We start from the raw sequence: 14,343 nt of genomic DNA, 5'->3' as shown, positions 1-14,343 counted from the left end.
GATCTGTAGCGACAGAGATGGGAAGACAAGTCTCTACCTTTATGTGACCGCAGCTGTGCTGGGGACTCTTGGATCTTCTGCACTAAGAGATCCGAAACAGAGGACAGACTCCTGCTGGTGCGATGCCAGCTGGTACCCGGGAGCGCGGTGCTGATGAGGGGGTCTCACGCAAACACATCCAGCCCGCTGTGCACCACACAGACCCCCCACAGGTCCCTCGTGGTGGCCAGGGGGGATGGGGCCATCACTCGCCCATGCTTGAGTCTCACCCTCCAGCCTTTGGGCAGCAACATGTGTTTATTACTGCCACCTTTTACATTTCCAAGCCATAGCCATCTCTCAGCTGTTTCTTACCAAGAAAATACTAGTTCCCTGAGAAATGTCCTGCTCCTGGCCTTCCTCTTTCCCTCTATGGTTTCACAATACTTACATCTTTAACAGGTTTGCATCTCTGTATGGCCATTTCAGCTCCCACAAAGCTGACCAGACCTAAACTGATTTGAACAAATTTTAGCACCTTTTTCCTTTTTACATAGCACAGACATTTGTAAAGAACGGCTTTCTCACAGGTACTAGTACATTCACCCTGCTGTACTGATGGTTGCTAGAAATCTGCAAAACACAACAGCCTGAGCATCACTAGGAAGTTTGAACTATTTAGTGGGATATTACCTATTCTTCTGCCCTGTCCATGCGCTCCAGCCAGTGATCAATGCCAGTGAAATCCTCCAGGGATCTCAGGTTGGATTCTCAGCCTGTGGGAGTCATGCTGGCACAGCTCTGCAGTACCACCGTGCCTGTTCATCTCATGTAAAGTCCTGGTCTTTTCTTTCCTTTTCTGAAAGTGGAAGTCTCTGCCAGCTGAGCTGACATGAGAGGAGGAGTCTTTGATTCATGACAACCAAGTAGCTACCTCAAAGAGCAGCAGTAGCACTAGCTGGGCTGGCTTTCGTCATGATTGAGGTCAACAGGAACTTGAACTTTTATGCCAGGACTGGGTAGGAGATATTCTCTGGCCCAAAGCTAATAGTAAAGGTCAAGGGCTACTAAATGTTCCTGGCAGCGCCTTGCGCCATCCTGGGGTTCCTGTTCTATCTCAAATGCAGGAACCCTCCCACATGGTTGTGGGTCAGCTCTAAACCTCCAAACGAAAGACAGTCACAGGGAAGGAGAGCTGCCAGATGTTCTAACTTCACACTGAGTGATGGACACCCTGCCTTCTCCTATAGAGAGGATCTTTTATGACAATTTCCTAAGTTTAAGCAAAGGGGATTTTTTTTTTTGCATCAACTTTGACCTTCCAACTGAAAAAAATGTTTCTTTTAAGAGGAGTGGCTTTAAATTTTCCTTCCCAAATGCTGATATGATGAAGTTGGTTGTGAGGAATATTAAATATATTTGCATTCTGCTGGATTTCAGCACTAGTAATGCTTTTTTATTTAAAATGAGAAATGGAGGTAAAAAGGCTCTAGGACAAGCCTTCATGACTAATTATTTGAACAATGAACAGCGATAACAGACATAACCTATATACAGCTACACAATGTTATCTACTTGTCCACATCATATGGTTTTATATGTGCTGTTAATGGAAACACCTGTGTCTTTTCTACCACATTTCTGCCTTGCTGGTTAGGAATTCTGCTTCAAGTCATAGCAAAAACCTGGGCACGACTAAACATGTCAAAAGAGATCTTTCTCAGCTAAAGATGTCTCTGGCTCACCTGTGAATGCAGACCCAATGTACCACAGCAGTGCAGTGTGAGATACTGTAACCATCACTGTCTTGACAAAAATCAAGGCTATTTAGTAGCCTTTAGAACACAGAAGCAGAACCTGTGTTTCTCTCCCCATCTTTCCTTTTCTGTAGATTTATTATATGTAAGTAAAGCTGCAGCGCAAGTGAATGAAGTTCTGTCTCACCTGCTGAGGCATTTGTGCGTAAGGTGGTATAATGTTTCTGGGGTTCTTTTCTCTTTGCTTCCATTTCTTCGTTTTCATGAAAAATTAACTGTAAGGAAAGAGAAATGTAAGTGCCGTTCCCTATAATGAAATGGTAATTATAGTATTGTCACAATGGAAATTCGTGACTGCCAGGGATTTTAGCCCTGATGACTCTGCTCTCAAACCCTTGGCTGTGCCCCGTCACCTCCCAGCTGGCAGTTGTGAATAAACTTTGCCCTCAGTTATTTATAACTCTGCTGCAGATTGGAAGGTTCCTGTTTTCTTAAAGCAACACACTTTGTTGCAGAGTTGACTTCTGTGGAAAGCTGTGTGGTGGCTCCAGGAACATGGCTGTCTTCATACCACATCCTGTGCCTGTGCTGTTTCTACCAGCCGGCTCACGGAGCGGTGCCAGGCTCGTGATGCTGACCACAACCTGCAGCGGGACTGGCCCTTTCAGCCAGCACGAAGCTCCCTGCAGATCTGGATGGAAGTGTCCTTCTGTGAGGATGCTCACAGTAGTTAAGTAGTATGTCCATTAAATTCAGCTGTTTGAAAAAAAAAGGTAGCAGTTAACATATGAAGGATACTATTTGATATATATTTGTTCTACTAAATTTCTGTTCCTGTTCTGTACTGCTAAATTTCTGTTCCATCCTATCTGTCTACAACATTAAGTTGCCTACACTGAACTGCATTCCGTGGTAAAAGTGCTTTTCTGCTGAACTCTCTAAATATGACTGATGTCCTATTTGCTTTGGGCGAACAAGAGTTCCTTTGACAAAGGGATTTATTGTTCCTATTGTCAGACTAAACGTCTCAGAATTGATTCTTACTCGCAGATGTTAATTATAGGTGGAGGGAATTGAAACAGAACATCTAAAACTGGTATTATTATTATTACATATACAAACAAGCGTTGCATAGGAATATTAATGTTTACCTTCTGAGGTAGTCAGGTGTGTGCTTATGGAAGGGATTCTGTAATGCAGGTCTTTCTCCTGCTGTTTCTCATTTGCCTTAGAAATTCCATAACTAGTGGGAAGATAGTACAGCTTTGCCTCACAATATTAGAGGAATTTACATTGTGAAAAGTCATAAATGCAAACAAACTCTTTGCTTAGTCAACAGAAGTCAGAGAAATAAGCAGTGAATATTAGGTGTACTGTTTTCATACGGTGTTCCTTGCAGTAGCTATTACCACGGAAAGGAAGTAATGTCATTTGTGGCTGGAACCCACATTTGATTGACTTTCTAGTGCCGGGGAAAGGTTTGGTGGAAGTAGGAAGAAACTCCATGGTGCATTCGTTACGTCAACACCTATTGTGTAACTTCATTTAGCTTTGCACAGAGGAATTGAATTTTTGTTTTGAGTACTCGGAGGAGTGGGGTTTTGCCTATGGAAAGAGGCAACAGAAAAAGCCAATTAAAGATATAAAGTTAAAAATGGAGTAACACACTTTTGGCTCAAATAGTAGCTTATAAAGTCAAGTGGAATTTGGGGGCCAACGAAGTTTTATGCTCTGCAGCTCCACGCTATGCGGTTGGAGACTAAGTTTAATTTCCATCCTGTTCATTCACTCTCCAGCTAGTCAGAGTGAGGACTGAACCCCCCCAAAAACACAGTTAAGCTTCAGGGAAGAGCAGAGTTAGGAAGTGACACAGGAGAGTCAACAATCACTGCGTGATAGCTGCAGGGGTTATTTACTTAACAGGATAGCATCCTTTTCTCCCCGGAATCTAGAAGGCCCTGGTTTCATTACCTTTGTACTTTCTGCCTATAATGAGAGCCAAACCCAGTAAAGACTCTCCTCTTCTGGCACAGGATTAAATGAACTCTCATATGTGCAAAAAGCAGTCAATTTTAACTTGAATTGAGTATTGATAGTCTGCTCACAACTCCGAAGAGCCCTGTGTATAGGATCACCAAAAAAAAGGCACTGGGTTGCATTTTTGGCAAAATCCAACCCTAAGTACAAATCCATGAACATTTTAAATGTGAAGCGTTTTCTTTTCTTTTTTTTCTCTGTCTCCTGAGACAAATTTAAGAGAGATCTCGTTCCTGCTCAAGTCCAGGAATTTACTGACATTGGTCAACAATTTCATCTGCGTGACAGACATTTTTTCTACGGACCTGTTGTGGTGCACTTACTCAGGATGATTTGCATCAGGATGATGTCAGAGCCCAGGGAGGAGCAAGAGAGCACAATTCCCAATATGAGCAACTCCAGGCACATCCTCATACTCCATGGCATGATGGTAAGCAGAAACAAATATGTTCACTCCATGCAAGCAGTTTCATCATTCTTTTGGGAAAGTACTTAGTGGAAGTTCCCTCATGCAAGGCTTTCTCCTCACTTTGACACCTAAATTGTTTGCTGAATGACAGTTATTGACCGACCAGTAATCTCCCCTGAATAAGGAACAGTAGATAGGTTCACACCCAAAATCTCAAAAGACACCCCATAATGACCCGAAAAGCTGTGTGTCTGCCTTTGCCTTGCTCAGTCACCTCCTTTCCTGTTTTGCTTCCTCTGCGCCCCCATCCGATTAGGTTGCTAGCAGGCAGTGAGAACTGAAGGACAGTGATTGCTCTCTCTGCTCCTCACCTTTCTGCATCTGTGCCCCTCAGGCAGTAGAGACCTGCTCCTTGGATGAAGCAGCTTGAACTTAATGTCTTCACCCCCCTACTCTCTTCCTTGCATCTGAACACAGGGGTGGTGCCATCTGTCTCGGTGTTCACCTTCTTAGCTGGTTGGTTGATGTTGTAGCAATAACAACACTGGAGTATGTGACAATGCCTGTTAGCCCCACTGCTGTTAAGTCTTGAGACAAGGCATTGCAACGTGCTTTGGTGCGTCCTGTGCCATACCCGGTCACAAAGACACAGCACACTGCAGTGGAACTATCCTCTTGTTTTTTCCCCTGCCACAGTGTTTGGGGTCAGGTAGATGTTCAGATCTTTCAAGGTTAAAATTGGAAATAAACCCCAGGATTTCTCAGAATTTTTAGAAGCAATACTTAAAAAAAAAAAAAAAAAATTACATTATTTTGTTTCTTGTTTTCCAGTCACATTTCTATCATTCTGGCACCTGTATATGTACCACTGTTGAGTACGATTCTGGCCAGCATATGGATCAGTCAGCAGCTGAATACAAAAAAAACTCTCTTTAGGTACCAGTGTGTTCTTGGTCTTAACTAAGCTGAAAGTCTTCCCTGCATTCTCTGCTATTGGTTGAGACGGGGTATTGAGCTCAACTGGTCTTTGGCCTGATCTGAGCCATACATTCTTATTCTCTGCTTCCTATTTTACTTTTTTCACCCTTCATTAGAAACCTAAGGCGAGATCAGAACTGTTAAATGTTAAAAAAGTTAAAAAAGTTAAATTGTTAAAAAAGTTGCATGATACAACAAAATCGACCAGCAAAAGAGTAACTTCTACAGGATCCGAAACTGAGTCAGAGACCGAGACTGTGTGTGTCCATATGGGCTCAAAAACCATGGGCAAATGAGGTAGTGAATTCTTTGGGGCACAAAATGAAATGAAAGCCACAGCACGCAACAGGGCAGAGAAGCAGAGCAGTGGGCTACAACCAGCAACTGGCTTGTACCCAGTACAAACTGCCAGTCAGTTGGCATGAACAAAAACAGCATATTCCGGGGCAGGAATGGAGGTGGCAAATGGTGGGAAAGCTTCAGGTTGTCGTTGTTCCATTCTTACAGCTGGCACATCAGCACCCACACCTGCCCCTGTATCTTAAACAAGAAGCCCTCTGCAAAGATTTCATTCAGAAATGTGTGGTGGCGAGAAAGGGAGTTGCTGTGGTTAAGTATGAAACAATCTAATTCCCATTAATTTTGTTACAGTCTTTCTGTCAACGCAGCTGGGAGTCAGACAGACAAAATATAGTTAAAAACCAAAGATTCTTTCTTATGTCTCTTTCCTCTGCCTGTTCAATTACTTTTGGCCACAGAGACAACATATTAGTAGTAAAAGAAATTTTTAAAAGACTTCCCCCTTTCAAATAAAAACAAGATAAAGTCAGTTAACTGATTCATCTCATAAACATTGTAACAACAAGGACTGTTCATCAGTTTAAAAATTGACAAAGCAAGCTGATGCTGTTGAGAAGAGGGGGGGGAAATTCCTGTTTTATGGCTACAATTAATAACTGTAATAAAGGACAATTTTTCAGGGACAATAATTTTAAAAAGTAGAAAAATGTAATATAAAATGACAGCACAATGCAGTACTGCAGAAAGTATGTTTTTGCACTGAAAGAAGTGACACTGTAAAAATAACATTTTGGGCTTCCATTTTTTTAATTTAAAAGAAATACACTGAGGAATTATTGAAATATTTGTATGCTCCCTATTAGAGTTCAGATCTACTCTGAACACCTTTTTAATGGACAAAGTTAAGGAACGTGAACTCTATTGCACACTTCCAACTTAAACTCATGTGTTGCTCATCTCTCTAGTGGTTTGCTGCGTGATTAACTATATGAAACTAACTACACAGAGAGAACAGAATATATTCATTTTCTCTCCTTGAAATTCCATGATACATGACTCAAGTGGATATTGAAAACCTGGGTTTCACATTTCTTCAAATTTTCCAGTGGAATTTCAAATGTCTGTTGAGAATTTTAGGCTACTGTGGTGACCTTACTCTTTTAAAAGCTCATTTATAAGCATCTTGGAGCAGGCTGTAGGCCAGTTTGCAAACCTCTGTTGCACAGAATATATTAAAAAAGCCTAAGATGTGTATTCATGCCCTAAATAAGCCAGAGGATAGACCTAGGTCTCCTGGTCCACTCTTTGAGAAGGCAGGCAGCACGCTTCGGCTCTGACCACGATCCATTTAAAAACAGTGGAAGCTTTTCCTGTCCTGGTGTCCAGTGGTTCCGGGTTGTTTCAGCCGAAGCCTGCAGACACGGGGCAACTTTTCTGCAGGCACCTGGGTCAGATTCAGAGAAGTCTGAGATACGTTTTCCTGTCTAAGCATTGTAGCTTTAGTACCCAAGAGGTTTTTTTGTGAACACTGGCGCAAAAGCTGTTTTCACTGACGTCTACATCGAAGCATCCATTATATTAGAGGGAGAAGGATTAAGCCTGTACTGTTTTCTCTTTAAACATGGAACATTCCTTTTTCCACTGTACAAACTCTGTAAAAATTCACATTAATCCAAATTTGTCTTCTATCAGGAATAGAACATAAAAGCCAAAAAAGGCTTTTGTTTCAGCTTTCTTTTAAGAGTGTGCTGCAAAGTTCCAGAAGCTGGTCACAAATTACCTTACCTTTTGCAGATTATTAACATAAAAGCTATGTAAAGTTTTGAATTATGTAGTTTTAATTAGTCCTAGACTAGTACCAAGGAAACTTATTATTTCTCTAATTACAGTATTAATAACTCTCGCAATTTTACAGGGATTTATGTTTTCTTAACATGACAGTTAATCTTAAGGCTTAGATTTACATGACAACACATGCGATGATTGAATTCTCAGCTTACATTTTTTACTAAAATCAGCCTCTAGCTATTGAGGGTGCAAAGAACAGCTGACAAGTGCAAATTGGCTTCACCCTGAATCCTAAATGCAATACCAGCAAAAGTTTCAAAAATAACTCCCTGGAGTAGATACTGTCTGGGGAGCGCGGAAGGCTAGCAGGGCTGTAGCCCCTCCCCGGCACATTTATTCTAAATGTTATCTGGTACGTAATAGCAGGGAGGATTTGCCCGTCCACAGCCCCTCTGTTTTCCCCATTCTATTGTGGTTGCTCAAAACCATCACATGTCAAAGCTCCTGAATCTCTAGCACTCAGGGTTGGTAATACTGTAGTCCCACTTATTACAAAATTACTTCAGCAGAGCTAACGTTCACAGAAGTTACAGAAGCGAACGTCATATCACAAAGCAACCACTGGAGTCATTTCAGAAATTTCCTTTGACTTTCAGAAGTTGAGGGATGCTTCAGTGGTTCATTTGTGAAACATCTTTGCTTTCCAAATAGGCCTTGTATGACCTCATTCATTAACAGTCATAGGAGGTGTTAAAGCTCTTATTACATCATTTAAAATATCTTTTCACCACCTCCAGGAACCTGGAATTTTTTGACAGATAAAAAATGATGCAACAAGATGCCTAGATCATGACGGGGCACTGAATCTTACTGTGAACTCCTGGTATCCCTTATAAAATGAGGTCCCATTTTCAGTTTGAGTCTCTAGGCTTTAGAATAAAATAAATATATCCACATTAATAATTACATAGCAAAATAGGAAGCTGTCATGCCTTCCGTTTTCTTCCAGGTATATCCATGAGTACTTTTAATTTATGTCCATCTTCAAAATAACAATAACAGCAGATAAGAGAAGTATTTTTCATAATGATCATACTTTGTACTGACATACATGCACGAAGAGTACAACTGAAATTCTGTCCAGAGAGTATTTCATGCACAGATGTCAGCTTGCTCTGCTGGGATGCTGAGCTTGGGCAGAGGTTGCATGGCAGTAGTTAGCAGTCAGCAGTGCCGAGCCTGAACCATGTGCCCTCTTAAGAAAGGTTCAAACCTGCTTGTGAAATACCATGTAAATGGAGACTTAGTCAGTGGAGCTACCAGCAAGAGTAACTCCTCTGCTCTGCTCTGCTCTGCTCTGCTCTACTTTGCTCTCCTCTCATTAATGCCATGATAACAGCCTGGTACCTGAACAACATGCACGTATACACCACTGATTGTTTGTTTTCCCCAGAGGAGGAAGTGTGTGCAGATTAGAAGGTCAAGAAGGAGCATTTGTTTGTTCTTTATAGACACATTGCAGGCACAGTAAAAAAAAACAGGTGCATTTGGAGCAGAAGACAATGTTTTCTGACTTCCTGGAACATTTCATTCAGAAGTCTTGGGCCATTTTGGGAGAGACACCTGTTTTCCTCCATTCTGCTCCCCTAACAAAGCACTACCTTTATGTCCACATTTCTTACTATTAAAAAAGGTGAGAATTTTTAACCCCTATCATCTTCTTAGCGCCCCAGGTGGTGTTTTAGGTTTCCTGAGCCCAGCTCTGGTGCAACTAGAAAAGAACGGCCATGAGGGTCCCAAATAAAGCTGGCAACTTGTGTGAGTTTTTGCAATATACTACCAAAAGGCTGGAGTGGCTCAAAATGTTTTTCAGTGCCCTTGACAATTTTCCTTTTCACCCCAGAATGGGAGGAAATGAACAGCACTTTTTTCCCCCAGCTCTTCCCTTCACCAAAGGTGCAGGTCACTTAGCATGGGTTACACTCGCCAGTGCAAAGTCCTTCATCTCTGGTTCATGAGCAGCCTGTTTCTCAAAAGGCCCTTTGGTATTGCATGTGGCCATAGGGATGTAACAAGCTCATACTGCATTAGAGGAGAACAATGTCTCATGTTGCCAACAGCTTATTATTTGTTTCACCTCTGAGACATCAAAGGCACCCCTGAGACATCAAAGGCACCTCTGAGACTGCAAATCCAAGTGCCAAAATGAATTCTTATGGTTGCTGAAACAGAACAATTTTGAAAAAGTAAACTGCCCTTCAAATACTGTGCTATTAAGTGATAGGTGAGTGGTTAAAAATAGAATATTCCATATAATTCCACAAAAATTACAACATAATGACTCTTGAAATATAAAAGGTCTGCAAAAGGTGCTGTTATAACCAATTTCTGTCTCTCTCTGAGGCATGCTTGGCCTTTGCAGTTCTTTTTTACTCTGCTTCTATTTTGCTTGTAGTCATTCACTGAACGCTTTGTCTTAAGTGTGTGTGTGTGTGTGTGTGTGTGTGTGTGTGTGTGTGTGTGTTAAAAGCATGTCACTTGCTGTACAAAACCGACATGTATCACAAAGCTAATTCCCACCTATCAACAAATACAATTTGTAATGACATCTAATCAAATAGATGTATTTTATGTAAGAAAATCCATTAATGTCTGAGAAAAGTATTTGATGAATTTTAGATGATTAATACAATTCTGAAATCTGAGTAATTTCCCAATAACTTCTCTAACTGAATGTTAGTGTAGATGTTTTTTTCTTCTCTTCAGTGTCACGCTATAGTTCTCCACTCTATCTTTCTTCTGCATTGGTCTTACCTCAGCTGTGGCCAAAGAATAACTGAAGAGCAGTATGAGAGCATCAAAGCATTTTCCAGATCATACAATAGATGCTTTCTGATTGTCCACATTGAAATTATTTTCCTACATTGCCTGATCCTAACACCAACAGAGAAGTCTTATGTATTAACTGGCTTTTAGTAAAGAAAATACAGATTTTTTCCAGGGATGTTCTTACGGCTTAATGCGCTATGATGGAATACGTTGGTTGTTGCCTCCTTTGTCACCCTCAAGTTTATGTAGAAAGGCTCCTGTTGTTTTCTGTAGACTTGTTGATCCCAATCCAATAGTGTGATTCTGGGTTTTAAAAGACCGACCCCATCACGTACCCATAGCTAACAATCACTGGCTCTAAAAACTGTGACCAATCTACGTACCTGCCTACCTACCTACGTACCCTTCCCTGTTATGTCTTAAATGAGCTGAAATTCCTATTAGTGTAATACAAATCACAAGTATGTCATCAGGTTCTCTGCGCAGATACTCAGCTACTGAATTTGTTGCCCAAGGATTTTATCCTTGCCTATTACTAACTTACTGTGGATACCTGAAAAAATGCTATATGCAATTTTAGAATTTCAAAGAAATCAAGTATCCAGATTCCTTTGTATAGAAGCTGCCTGACAAACAAGAAAATCCTGCTTGAATTCAAGTCAATAAGTTACTACTGGGTTTTTCCCTTTACTTTCAGTTTGGTGTGTTATTTCCCCCACCCCCAGCACTATATCCTGGCCTAAGTAATGGTGACAGTGGATTTCAAATAGTTGCAACATCACACTCAAGAAATGAGTGAACATCACATAAAGTGAGCAACTTGCATCTAGAGCCTACATTGAGTGTAGCATATCAGATTTATCACATGTAAATAACAGATTTGTGATGGAAACAGCAGAATCATGTGAAGTGCATTGCATTGCACTTTCAAAAACCAATGAACCATCTTCATATGCATGCTCTGGGGCAGGAACGTCTCTGCTTCCTGTGTTAGAGAGGACTGGTATCTCTACAGTTCTGCAATGAATCTTGCAGCGATACCAGTTTCTTTTGTATCTCAGCCCCATGTTTTCTGAGTGCCTATGAAGATCTGCAAAAGCATATTACAGACATAGGTACCCAAATCACATTGACTTTCTGGAGTCATTTACTGTAGAAAATGTGATTTGGTTCTTAAAACCCTTTTGAAATGCCATACATCTTGGGTTTTTTTATCCTTATGCAGGATGGTACTACCTCCTTCCTTGCTTTTTTTTTTTTTTTTTTTTTTGCTTCTAATATTGTCTCTGAATACATGCTTCTGTATAATGGAGCCTATCTAGAGACACCCAATGCATTGTGAGTTATAAGTTGACTGTGTAGGTGTGCATTTACTGGGGGAGAAGGCAGTAGGACTAAGAGATGAAAACCCCTTCTTTCCACTTCTCTTATTTAGCACCAGCTAGTGCTCTGTGTCTACCTGTATTTTATATCCACATTCAGCCCTACACTTGAACAACAGTTAGCTCTAATCTGAAAGTTGAGTAGCTACATTAGCACGATAGTGGCCAATTAATTAGGTCAGGCCACAGTAATACTATTGTGCAATTTCTCCTCTGGAGGCAGTGGATGGCCTACCAGCTTGGAGTGCAGATGAGGTAACCATCTTATTGTCCTCTCCATCTAAGGAGAGATACCCAAAGTCCCCATCTTGGGGGGCTGCTCTAGTTCTATCATAATGCAAATGAATCACTGATGTATAAAGCTTAAATTTTTTTATTTTTAATAGAAGTGGGATGTATTTTTCCCCGCTATTGTTTTTCATTTCTCAAGGTTTGGTCTTGGTTCAGTGGTCCCACATAGTACCTTGCGACTGGAATTTTTTAGGAAAGTTCATTGTTATGCTAGTATTACACAGTATTTCCTGATGAAGTCACATAAATCACTGTTTAGTGAATTATATATAAAGAACAGAGTTCCCTACGACATTATTAATAACAGCAATAAACCTTGATCTTTGGCATTAATCTCCAAATTGACATCCATGCAAATTAGCCAGATGCTGAAGGAAATTCCATATAGAGAAATCATACCGATTATACAGTTTATATAAACCTTTCTTTTATTAATGTTATGCAGGTTTTTTCCTGGATTGTCGTGAAATAACTGTGTCATCCCACAAAGCAAAAATCATCTGTCCTTCAAAAGAAAGGAAAACCATTTTCAAAAGGGCTATTTCTGCCGAAAAGGAGTGTTTCTATTACATTAGAGGAAAGCAAAACATGGACGTAGAGTTTCCACCATTCTCTTTCAGTGTCATAGGGGAAGTAGGATAAAATGATGGGAGAGAAGCTGCTCTCCTCCAAATTTCCCCATAAGCATATATGAGCTCATAATGGAAAACCAGACTGTCATCAAAAGATATTTTCACAATCTCTATGTTTTAATATTTAAAAATTCCTCTGATGGATCATAGCAAACTATCCCATCATGGAAGTTCCACACAGATGCTCCATAACTGGCATCCAGGATTCTTGACATAAAGGTTGGGTACCGTATTACTCCATTTGTCCTGTAACAATAACTGAGCTAAGGCAATTATGTAGGTTTTATGCATGTGTGTGCAAGCACACGCTCTGAAAATGTGTATTTATTCATATTAATCATTAACTATCCATGTTTCGGAACTGAGCAGCCATTTAAAGACTACCATCAGGTTGAGCAGATGTTTAACTATGCATTAGTGACATTACAGTCAAAAAAGAAAAGCCATAATAGATGGTTGACATAAGCAGACAGGCAAGCTAAGGTGGACTGAGAAAGGAGTAGGCAACATGTACGTAAAGTTACTTGTGCCCTTATGTATCTGCTCAGGGACTGAATGCAGCTCAAGTTTTCCTGGTCATTGCTGGCTCACTGTAAACTCGTGTGTTATCACAGAAATGAATTTTGGAAATTGTCTTAAATGGGAACAAATTGTTGCCTAACCTTGATTCAGCCCGGGCTCTGTCTCATTTGTGAAAGGCGAGCTGCCCTAAGCGCTTCCAGAGGCTGCAATCAGAACAGGCTGAGACTACAAGGGGAAAGGGGTGTCCCCGTTCACTGAGGCTTCCTCCTTGCCCTTGTGACAAGGTTTCCCCTGGGAGGAGAAGCAGATGAACGGGAATATGGTGCACAGCCCAGGGTCCTGCTGACACGCATTTCACAGGCAGGCAGGGACCAGGATCAAAAGGAGACGATTTTGTCACCTGGAACAGTTTGAATGCATTTCACTTGCCTGTGCGCCAGCTGCTTCTGCCACATCTTTCTCAACGGGGTTTCTTAGACTGCCATTCACTCTTTCCGAACAGTGAAACAACATTAGCAGCAGAAGCGTCAGCATCTGCAGGGCCCACCATTGGCAAAATGGCCTGGATAACAATAGCTGTTAAGGTCAGAGTGGGAATATTAACAGTGTACGTGAACAGAGGACCCAAAACTGCCTGAGAAGACCTTTGTCCCAAATGATCATGTAAGAAAGAGAGGAAGACAAGCATCAGCCAGATGCAAAGACAGCACATGTGCCTGTAGCCCACACGTCCTCTCAACGTGTGTGTGTAAGGCTGTCTGTATGTGTGGGAGGGGGAGATTAGAGCTTTTGGGGATAAGCGGAGGGTGGACACGTATAGGTATTAATTAACATTTTGGAAGTTCTGGCTTATCTGTTATATTATTGATATGGTTCCCAAATGAATAGTTCACTGGTTGCTGGTCAATTCTGTGTCGTGAATAAATCAATAAACCTCTTTGATCCAGACTCAGAATACAGTACGTGAAGGGAGCAGTTTTCCTCTGTGGCAGAGCTGCCATTTCAAACCTGCTTCAGAAGCCGCAGTGCCAGCCTGCAGCCTCTCGCCCTGCTCTTGCCCAGCTCTGGCTGTGAGCTCCAGCAAAGCCAAGTCTGGGGCTGACGTCTGAGTAGCCCCAGGATGGGTACACTGGCCTCAGCAGCGAAGTTGTTAGGCCCATCTGAGATTGAAATGCTCTAGTCTTGTGTTTTGTCAGAGGGGAGGGAGTTAAAGCTCAGCTGCCAAAGGCGTATGTGATCCTACTCACGCAGTGCTCCTCTGAAGAGGATGGCTAAGGAAAGAAAAGGATTCCACTGGCAGTACTGTATATTTGTGTAAAGCTTTCAGCACAGTTAATCCAGAAACCTGAAACTACCCTCTTTCAAATTGGAGCGTGCCACCCTCTCTGCTGTTGACCTCCCAGGGGTTCATAATAAGTTTATCTCACTGCTAATTTGGG

The 14,343-nt window shown here is 41.4% G+C and overlaps 1 protein-coding gene across 4 annotated transcripts in view; it reads left to right on the top strand.

The window, feature by feature from the left end:
* Positions 1-14,343, top strand: part of IL12B (interleukin 12B) — a 29,422-nt gene that overhangs the window by 2,190 nt on the left and 12,889 nt on the right. For 3 of the 4 annotated variants that reach the window (XM_054217900.1, XM_054217897.1, XM_054217898.1), the window contains exons 2-3: positions 2,252-2,473; positions 3,983-4,203. The gene's annotated coding sequence lies outside the window, so the exon portion shown is untranslated. The remainder of the gene's footprint in view (positions 1-2,251; positions 2,474-3,982; positions 4,204-14,343) is intronic. The other variant, XM_054217899.1, reaches the window with a different exon arrangement.

Source organism: Rissa tridactyla, chromosome 11 (assembly GCF_028500815.1).
Source record: "Rissa tridactyla isolate bRisTri1 chromosome 11, bRisTri1.patW.cur.20221130, whole genome shotgun sequence".
In the NCBI taxonomy this organism is placed as follows: domain Eukaryota; kingdom Metazoa; phylum Chordata; class Aves; order Charadriiformes; family Laridae; genus Rissa; species Rissa tridactyla.
Note: the sequence above shows the minus strand (reverse complement) of the source record. Positions and strands in the feature narration are given on the sequence as shown.